This window comes from Eschrichtius robustus, chromosome 3 (genome assembly GCF_028021215.1).
Source record: "Eschrichtius robustus isolate mEscRob2 chromosome 3, mEscRob2.pri, whole genome shotgun sequence".
In the NCBI taxonomy this organism is placed as follows: Eukaryota; Metazoa; Chordata; class Mammalia; order Artiodactyla; family Eschrichtiidae; genus Eschrichtius; species Eschrichtius robustus.
The window spans coordinates 46,691,473-46,702,507 of NC_090826.1; positions in this window are offsets into that span (position 1 = coordinate 46,691,473).

Below are 11,035 nucleotides of genomic sequence, written 5' to 3' on the forward strand. Positions count from 1 at the left end.
AGACAAACTCCCTCTTTGTTCCTGAGCTGTACCTCCTAGACACGGGCAGTGCCAGCTTTCTTCACTCCATCCTGCCCACATTCTCTGGCCCAACTCAGCTGTGCAGAGAGGCACAGAGGCTCCCATGTTTTAAGCCCTAAAAAGAATCAGTTAATTTGTGTCTCGGAGACCCACAAGCAGCCTGCAGCCTGCACGGCTGGGGTCGTAGAAATGAGTGTTGACAAGGCAGCAGTTTTCAAACATTTTTTTTGACTGTAGCCTTTAGTGAGAAATAAATTTTGCATCATGACCTTGTCACACACACAGACACCTTCACGTACACCCTCACGCATAATTTAAACATTTAAAAAAGGAAGCAAAATAGACTAGACAGTATCAGAGTGCAATGAAGATAGATACTGTTTTGGTGAAACTCTCTTTTCTGTGTCACTGAAAGGAAAGGTGTATTCATTTCAGTACACATTGGGTGTGTGTGTGTCTTGGGTCATGATATAAATCATCTTTCTGACTGTGGATTGTGGTTAAAAAAAGATTGAGAAACACTTTTCTGGATCACTGTTTCCCCAACTATATATTAAATCGTCAGCTTGGAGAGGGACGAAACGTGTGCTTTTTAAAGGCCCTGAAAATTCCTGCAGTAAAGACATCCGTGGAACTTTGCTAATCCAGTGTGTTGCTTTGGATCGCTCCTTTCCTCCAAATCCTTATACTATCTCATGGAACTAATATTTCATAGCACACAGACTTAGAAGTAATCTGAAAAGTCCCCTAGAATTTCCTCAAGGGTTTCAGCAGCAGGGTGAGGGGAGGCTTCTTCAACAAGGACGCAGCTCCTAAATCTGTTACATTGTTGGTTGCCTTGTAAGATTGTGTCTGAAAAATTTCTCCTGCTAAAAATGTTTGAAAACTGCAAGTCTAGTTCAACTTGCTGGTGTTTTGATTAGAGAAACTGAGGCCCAAAGAAGGGAAGGGACTGGCCCAAGGTCACCCAGTGAAGTCATGTTAGAGCTGGGACTCAGTTTTGCTGAGTTCTTAACGGTAACCCTCTGACCCCACCTCCAGGGTCAGATAAACACCCTGGTGCTGGGGGCCTAGACGGGGCATCAGAGGGCCAGCCTGGCCTTACCCTTTGTCCCCTGCTCTATTGATGACCTTTTGAGAATGGTTTGACTACTCTATTTGAGCTTTCTCATCTGTAAGATGGTAAATAAGGATACTGCCTTAAAAGAGTAGTATGAGGTAATAAATGACACTTCTTTGAAAAGGCAGATATTTTATAATAAATATAAGGAGCTTATTTCTTTTTTCTAAGCCTCAGAAGCGAGGTTCCATAGTTCCAACCAAGACGTTACCAACCCTATTGTATTGTAACTTAATGAATTTTTTTTTTTTTTTTTGGCTGAGCCTCAGTTCCCCAACCAGGGATTGAACCTGTGCCCCCTGCAGTGGAAACACGGCGTCCTAACCTCTGGACTACAAGGAAAGTTCCTGAAAATTTTTTTCTGTTGTCCAACTCTAAGAAAAGTTGCTCACTGCTATATTTTAAAAAAGTGAAAGTGTTTAGGAATTCCTCTTTTGTCCAACTAAAACTCTATTCTTGATTTCCCAGAAGTGACTTTGCTTAGATTGTATTCCAACCAGCAAAGAATATCTGTTCCACATCCACGGAGGTTTAAACTAAAATTGTTTTGCATCCAACAGTGTCTGAATATAGTACTGCTCATGAAGCTTCTGTTGAAGGGCCAGGCTTGAATGGTGTGTGATTGCTTGTACCTCTGAATCCTGTCATCCCCTGCCACCCTGCTCCTCGTCTCCGGAACCTGACATCCAGGGACTCTGTCAGTAGCTTCCTTGGTTGAGTTTGGCTGAATGAGAAGCCCTGGCAGGAGCTCAGAGGGTGGAGGACAGTGGGTCGGGGTATTTATCCCCTTGGTTGCTTCCCTCTACTGAGGGAGTCCTTCCGACCCAGCCTGCTTTAGCTCTGGGTCTAATAACCACTTCCTTGTCTGACTTTGGCCTGCAGGTAAATGTCTGTCCACTGTTCCTTGTGGTTTCTTCACACCCTGATTGTAACTTTTGTAATTTCTTTATCAACTTTCCCTAAGTTACCCAGTTTGAACGAGACATCTGTTTTCTGCTGGGACCTTGACTTATACACTGTTTCATACACGTTTTCTCATAAAGACAGCATATTTTCTTGCCCTTTTACCATTTGGTGTCCTGACACCTGTTAAAGTACAGAAGACTCACATTTTCCTTTCTTTTGCATTCCTTGTGTTGAGAGGCAGTGATGAGTAGGACCTCACCCTGGGATGATTTGAAAACCACTGGTGCCTGAAACCCACCTGGAGGTTTGGGTTACTGGGTCTGGGTGGGACCCCGAGTTATATTACCAGGAACTCTACATGGGAGCCACTGATGTAGGGAAGGAGGTCTAGCACTGCAATTTGTTTCTGCGAGACCACAGCTGAGGCCTCTGCCCTGAGCTTCAGTGCCCCACCTGAAGTGTGTGTGTTTGTGTGCGTGTGTGTGTGTGTGTTTGTGCATGTGTTTGCGTGTGTTTGTGTGTGTGCGTGTTTGTGCATGTGTGTTTGCGTGTGTGTTTGTGTGTGCGTGTTTGTGTGTGTGTGTGTGCGTGTGTATGTGTGTGTTGGTCCTTGACTCTGACTGGATCTTCTATAATGGTCCCTAATGCTGGTATCAGGAGAACTTTTGTTCTGACCACATGCACCACTGCCCTCTTGTGGACAGTGGCACAGCTGTGATGGTGGCTGAAGTGTCACTTCACGGTCCCTGTCACCTACTGTCAGGACTGAATGGGGCTTCAAGAGGCGGTTTAATCAAGAATAGGAAAGGCTGCACTTAACCACTCTCAAGCAGACAGCTGTCTCCTTTTCTCTAACCGCCTTCAGCAAGGGCCTCCTCCTCGTTCCTGTGCATTCTTATTTCAGGAGCTTGTTCATTTGTTTAGAATTAGCTCTCCATGAGAAGGGCATGGGGTGAATGAATTGCTTTGCAGAATAACCATGATTAAAAATAAGGCAGAGGGCTTCCCTGGTGGCGCAGTGGTTGAGAATCTGCCTGCCAATGCAGGGGACACGGGTTCGAGCCCTGGTCTGGGAAGATCCCACATGCCGCGGAGCAACTGAGCCCGTGCGCCACAACTACTGAGCCTGCGCGTCTGGAGCCTGTGCTCCGCAACAAGAGAGGCCGCGATGGTGAGAGGCCCGCGCACCGCGATGAAGAGTGGTCCCCGCTTGCCACAATTAGAGAAAGCCCTCGCAGAGAAACGAAGACCCAACACAGTCATAAATAAATAAATAAATAAATAAATAAATAAATAAATAAATAAATAAATAAAAGAACGTGAATTTCTTTAAAAAAAAAAAAAAAAGAAACCCTGCGAGAGGGTTTCTAAAAGCCCTTTAAAAAAAAAAAAAATAAGGCAGAACATTTAGGAAAAAACCCTCAAAGACCACAAATTAGCCCCTGGGAGACAGAGCCAGAGAGCAGAGTAGCCAAGCCCCGGGGACGAGGAAGCGAAGTTTCTGCATCCAGCTGCGCTGCTGAGAATGCCCCACTCACCTTCCTCCCAGACGCCCCCTACACCCCTCCTAACGTACCTCCTCCTGGAGATCCCTTCCTCTGGCTTCAGCCTCCTCTTGCCCGCATCTTCGGAGCCTTCTCTCAGCCCCTCCTCTGAGCATTCTCCTGCCTCTGATTTCCAGCCTCCACACCTGCTGCTCTGTCCCCTTTCATGCAACGTGCTTTCAGCGGCCCTTTCACAGAAACGATGGTAGCAATTAGATAGCTGTTTTTCATCAAATTTATGTGCTATATGGTGCATTAATTATTAGTATATTTTACATTACATTATTATTATTTTTAGGGATGATATATGATGAAGAGTATTGTGCATTAATCATCAGTGTATTTTTTTTTTTTATATACTTTGCCATTTCAGTGACTCAGGGGTATCGTGATGATGGTCTTTTTTTTTTTTTTTAATAGACAATCAGATGTTTTTATTTATGTATTTATTTTTGGCTGTGTTGGGTCTTCGTTTCTGTGCGAGGGCTTTCTCTAGTTGTGGCAAGCGGGGGCCACTCTTCATCGCGGTGCGCGGGCCTCTCACTGTCGCGGCCTCTCTTGTTGCGGAGCACAGGCTCCAGACGCGCAGGCTCAGTAATTGTGGCTCACGCGCCCAGTTGCTCCGTGGCATGTGGGATCCTCCTAGACCAGGGCTCGAACCCGTGTCCCCTGCATTAGCAGGCAGATTCTCAACGACTGCACCACCAGGGAAGCCCTCATCAGTGTATTTTATTTTTAAATTGAAGTATAGTTGATTTACAATATTAATTTCAGGTGTACATCATAGTGATTCAGTATCTTTACAGATTATACTGCATTAAAAATTATTACAAGATAATGGCTATAATCCCCTGTGCTATACAATATATCCTTGTTGCTTATTTATTTTATACGTAGTAGTTTGTATCTCTTAATCCCATACCCCTATCTTTTCCTTCCCCTCTCATCAGTGTATTTCATATTAAACAATTTTTATGATTTTTGGCGGGGGGATATATAAGAAAAAGGGCTAAATGTGTTCCTAAAAAGTGGATGTAATTTTGATCACTTAAATTTACACCAAACAAATTTTTGTGCCATATTTGGACAACTTTTAATAATGATTTTAGGTTGCCCATGATCCCTACCACCATTCCTGCACTGCCATTATCTGGGTTAATATGAGTCTGTTCACTCATTCAGTGGTGGTTTTCTTGAGCACATACTTTGTGCCAGGCACTGTTCTAGGCTCTGGGGAGACAGCAAGGAATAAAACTGTCTCTTCTTTCATAAAGCTCAGATTCTGATGAGCGATGAATGTGTATATAGTCTCATGGGCTGGATCATATTTCATTTGCCTCAATAGGTCCTTATTGAGTTTTGGAAGTGGGAACAAGCCCCCAAGCTCCTTTTCTTTCACCATCTCCCACATGTGATCTCTTTTGGGTAAATTTTTGGGAGAACTTGGCTGCTTATTGGCAATGCCTGATGACTGAGTTTAATTAACCATTCACAACCTGGTAACTTTTCTAGTAGCTGATGTCACAGGAAGAAGAGGAGGAAAGGGATGCCACCTTCCAGGGCTGAAATAGTTGTCAAAGGGCCGCTGGCACTTGTACAGGGTGTGAGAGGAAGTCACACTGCATCAAGGCAGTTTAGCATGGTGTCCACAGTGTAGCTCTGAGGACTCACAGACCTGGGTCCAAATTCTGGTTTTGCCACATATATATCTACACAGCTTTGGGCAGATGACTTAACCTATCTGAAGCTCATTCTCTGCCAGCTCCCACCCCTACCTCCCACAGAATGAGGAAAATGATAACTGTCACCTAAGAGGCTGCAAATAATCAATCAATGAGGTTTTATAAATGTATGTGTGTGGATACAGTGCTTGGTATAGTGAGTGCCTGGCACAAGGCTCAATGAATGGTAGCTGTTATTACTAAGTATAATTTAGTGTTACTTCCCTCCTACCAGCTTTACTGAGGTATGATTGACAAATAAAAATTGTATATATTTCAGGTGTACAGCATGTTTTGGTATACATATACATTGTGAAATGATTACTACAATCAAGCTGATTAACATATCTATCCCCTCACATAGTTGCCATTGTGTGTGTGTGTGTGTGTGTGGTGAGACCACTTGAAATATCAATATATACTCTCTTGGAAAATTTCAAATATACAGTATAAAATTATTAACCTTCTCTACCAGCTGTATCCTATAGTCATCATACTGTACATTTGGTCTCCAGAACTTATTCATCCTATAACTGAAAGTTTGTACCCTTTAACCAGCATCTTCCCATTTCTCCCAGCCCCCAGCCCCTGGTAACCACCATCCTACTCTGTAACTATGAGTTTGACTATTTTAGATAACACATATAAGTGACATTATGCAGTATTTGTTAATGTTTCTTAATTTTCACATATAATGGGAGCTTCTTGATTAACTGCACTGTAATTAGAGAACATATACCATACAGTTTGACAAGTGCTGAGACAAGGGAAATACAGGTTGATACAGGTGCATATAGCAAGGACACCTGACAGTCTAGGTAGACTGCCTGGAGGAGGAGTGAGTTATAAGCATAACACTGAAGGATGAGTAGGATACAGCTGGTAGAGAAGGTGTGTATGTATGCATGTGTGTATGTGCCAGGGAGTAGTGGCTGAAGGGCCTCAGTCTTATGAGGGAGACCCATAAATGGACAGGACAGGTTCCAATGTAATTTAGTAAATGTTATGATGGAGGAGAGCCTGGAACGTTAGGAGCACGGCAAAGTGTAATGGCTCTGCTTCATGAAGTTATGGATATGTAAAGCTAAAAGGTGTGCTGCATGCTTAAGCTAAAAGGTGTGCTGCATGCTTGTCAGACCTGGGTTTGAGTCTTCTTTTGCCTCTTAACAATTTTACTTTGGGCTAGATAATAAACTTCTTTCAGTCTGTTTTCTCATCCTTACAATAGGACTAAAAATCCCTGCCTGGCAGGATCTACATGAAGCTATCTGAGATACATCAGGTACAATCAAGCAATTAGCAAAAGGCAGGTGTCAGGGCTCCGCTAGTGAGAGTGATTTTAATCCCTGGGTGTCAGTTCTTACAATGTCACAATGGGCATCTGGCCCACAGAGAGACTCTGAGGTCATGCTGCCACTGCAAAACACCCAGGAGGCACGGCAGCAGGTAGAGAGGACAAGAATAGCCAGGAGCCCTGACAGAAGGAGGCTGTGAGCATGGCACGCTCTGGCCAAGGAAGAGCCCAGCAAGCTGGAGGGTGTTGAAAGCCGCGTGCGCAGAGCACTGGGCCGGAAGATTTGGACCCTACCAGCTATGCACAGGCTCCTCCAATGAGCTTGGCCCTCCTGAGTCTCAATTTCCTTAAATGAAAAGCGCATTGACATATATACACTAATATGTATAAAATAGATAACTAATAAGAACCTGCTGTATAAAATAAATAAATAAAATGAAATTCAAAAAAAAAATGCAGGAGAAGTTTGCATGGCAGATTTGATCTTCCCCACCCGCAGTGGAGAACTAGATTGAGAAGAACTCAGAAGCTTTGTCCAGATTTGGTAGGAAAAAGCATTCAGATCAATCAGTAGTGTCTGCTCTGAGTGACAGGGAAGTGGCAGCATGTGGGCCACGTAGTTTTTATTCCTGGAACTTGCTAGGAACCCCTAACATTCTTGTGTGCTTATTTTGTACCAAGCACCATACTAAATGGATCATGTGAATTATATAATTTAATTCTCTTAACAACCCTGTTAAGTCAGGGACTATTATTATCCTCATTTTACAGACGAGGAATCTGGCACAGAGAGGTTGAGTAATTTGCCCTAAGTCATACAGTTGTTAGTTGTGACCAGAGTCTCTTCCAGCTCTCGTAGTCCATTGAGACTGAAAGCTCCTTGAGAAGAGGAGCTTTATCATACTTAGTTTTGAATCCCTAGGGCCTGGTAGGCTTTCAGACCATATTTATTGCTATGCTGAACTCAGTGGTTCTAGCTGAACATACAATCATTTGGGGCCTCTAAAAATTTTCTCACACTTGGACCCAGCCTCAGATCCCTTGCACCTGAATCTCTGAGGCTGGGGCCTGGGCACCTGATTCATGATTCTGGCTAAATATTCTGATTCTTTACCAAATGCTAGCCCTCCTTCTCTGTTCCTGCTTCATGGCACTGGGGGGTGCTGTTGGATAGTCTAAGAATTAATAGCCCCCTCAACCCAGGAAAGGCGTTTCTTTTTGTTTTCAAATTTGTTTTGTGTATCTCCTCTCAAGAACTTGGAGAACTTGCCAGATTGACCTGCACTAGACTTTCTGTGGCTCTTTTGAATGTTAGCCATTGATGTTTAAGCAATTAGATGTATAAGATGGTGAGTCTGCAGTTTTGTTTTGTTTTCAGCCTTCCTTAGGAGCAGGAGTCTGTGTTCAGGAAGAGGAGGTTTGCAAGGAATCATGTGAGGTGAGGTGGTCTGAATAATAGGCCCTCAAAGGTGTCCATGTCCTAATCCCCAGAACCTGGGCTATGTTACCTTACATGGCAAAGGGAACGTTGCAGATGTGATTAAGTTAATGATCTTGAGATAGGGAGATTATCCTGTGGACCCAATGTACTCACACGTGTCCTTAAAAGCTGGAAGTGGATGCAGAAATTTAGATCAGAGAAGGGGATGTGAGGATAGAAGCAGAGCTAGAGTCAGAGAGGGATTTGAAGATGCTTTGTTGATGGCGTTGAATATAGAGGAAGGGGCTACAAGCTTGTCATGGGATGAAGGCAGCCTGTAGAAGCTGGAAAAAGGTTTTCCCCTACAGCTTCCGAAAAGAACACAGTCCTGCTGACACTTTGATTTTAGCCTAGCAAAATCCATTTCGGACTTCTGAATGTCAGATTTGTAAGATAATAAAATTGTGTTTCTTTAACTACTATATTTATGGTAATAATAGCAGCAATATGAAACTAATACATGAAGAATACCTGAAATGTCTCCCCATGGTAGACATTACTGCTTGGCTACCTAATGACCATTCCTAACCCCCTCCTCCCTTGCCTTCTTCCCAGGTACTTGTATTTCTAGCCTGCTTTGTACTCTGGTGATCATGTGACCCGATGAGTCATAAGGAAAAGTCAGCAGGGGAAAGTGTCTTCTTCCCTGAAAAAAGAAGCTAGGTACTCAGCGAGAGCTCTCTCTCACTGTCTCAGCCACCCCCTGATTTCTTACTTTGAGAACATACTGTGAGAATGTGATGTCTTGAGCTGCAGCAGCCATCTTGGGACCATGAGGTGAAAGTCCATACATCACACCCTCAACCATCCTTAGGATCTGAAACCATTGCTAGGTCATCCCAATGCGTCATAAACGTTATACTTCACTTTCTAAAATATGTCCCTAATTGCTCTCTCAGGAGCCACACAATTTCCTCCAGAGAATTATATAAAAATCAATAAATATTTATTGACTGCCCCAAGCTCCAGGCTGAGCATTGGGATGAAGATATGGATTAAGCAGTCCTGTTCTGGAGGAGTTCACAATGTATTTATACGATTTTCTTCGGTTACAATTATGCCAGAAACCCAACTTTATAGTGGTGCTATAAATGAGACAAGAAATAAATCTAAGGTAACTAGCATGGTGCTTAATAAATGTTAGTATACTGTGATTATTAGAGGACTTTCAGTTTAGAAAGCTCTTTTATATGTTTTTCATTTTAATTTTCATCTTCATGAAGATCTTGAAAATAAGGAGAATAAAATTGTTACTCTCCATTTGCAGATGAGGAAACAGAGACCCAGATTTTGTAATACTTTCTCAGTGGCACTGAAACCCCATGGCTGGGTGCTCAGTAGGTCCCAGGTTTCCTAATTTCTGCTTTGCTGCTTTTTTCCCTCATGAATCATTCGATGTCAAAACAGGTAAAAATCATCTGGCTCAGGGATGGCAACTAGATTTTTATTTACTTCATGTGTCAGCTCTGGGCTACTTGTCCCGATTGCCTGGAGCAATGTATTATGTCCTGCTTATGGGGAAAGGGTGCTGTGATTGATTAGTAATGTCTGCATGGGCTTTTGGTGGATGAGTGAGGGTGGCATGTACTTGCTCTACCTGATCTAGTCCAACTCTGTCATTTAACCAACAAAGAAATGAACTTTAGAGAAGGAAATTGACTTACTCAAGGTTACATAATGAACTAGGGGCAGGGCTGGGACTAATGATTTTTCTCACTTCAGTCCAGCTTCCAAGACTACCAGTCATACTTAACTATTTAAACATCCTTTTTCTAGGGAACCCTCATACACTGTTGGTAGGAATGTAAATTGGTGCAGCCACTGTGGAAAACAGTATGGAGGTTTCTCAGAAATATAGAAATAGAACTGCCATATGACCCAGTAGTTCCACTCCTGGGTATATATCTGAAAAAAACAAAAATACTAATTTGGAAAGATGCATGCCCCACAATGTTCATAGCAGCATTATTTTCAATAGTCAAAATATGGAAGCAACTTAAGTGTCCATCAATAGATGAGTGGGTGCAGAAGATGTGTTATTTATATACAATGGAATACTACTCAGCCATAAAAAGAATGAATCTAAAAAATACAACAAACTGGTGAGTATAACAAAAACGAAGCAGACTCACAGATATAGAGAACAAACTAGTGGTTACCAGTGGGGAGAGGGAAAGGGGGAGGGGCAAAATAAATAGGGGTAGGGGATTAAGAGGTACAGACTACTACATATAAAATAGATAAACTACAGGGATATATTGTATAGCCCAGGCAATATAGCCAATATTTTATAATATTATAAATGGAGTATAACCTTTAAAAATTGTGAATTACTATGTTGTACACCTGAAACTTACACAATATTATAGATCAACTATACCTCAATAAAAGAACTTAAAAATACCCATTCTTTTTCTTACCTCAGTGGATTTCCATTGTTTAAGTGGAAATCATTGAGGCAACCTAGAACATTAAAGACCATAGGCTCTAATCTCAGCTATGACGCTCTGTAGCATTAAACACACTAATCTTGTTGTGCTTACAGATGAATCTGCTTCCCCTGCATATCTTCCCCTATCTCAAAGAAACTGGACAGCATTGTGAACTAGATGTTGCTTAAGACATGTCAGCCAAGAAGTTTAACATGAAAGAAACACTGTGGCATAGACTATGTAGAGACCTTGAAAGGCAGCTTGAGTCAGTCAATTGGGCTCTCAGTGTGTGTCAAGGCTGTAAGCTGGAGAGGAAAGAATGGCTAGATTTGCACTTTGCAAGAAATAAAACAAAAGAAGCAATCCTTTCACCTCCCAGGTTACAGAACTCTGGCTTGATTTTTGACATGTGATTGGGCTTTGGAAATAATCCCATTTCCCATGGGCATTTGGCCCTTTGTGAGAGAGGCTGGGTTGCTCTCAGGTTTTAAAGTAATCAAAAGCTCTGGGCCCTTCG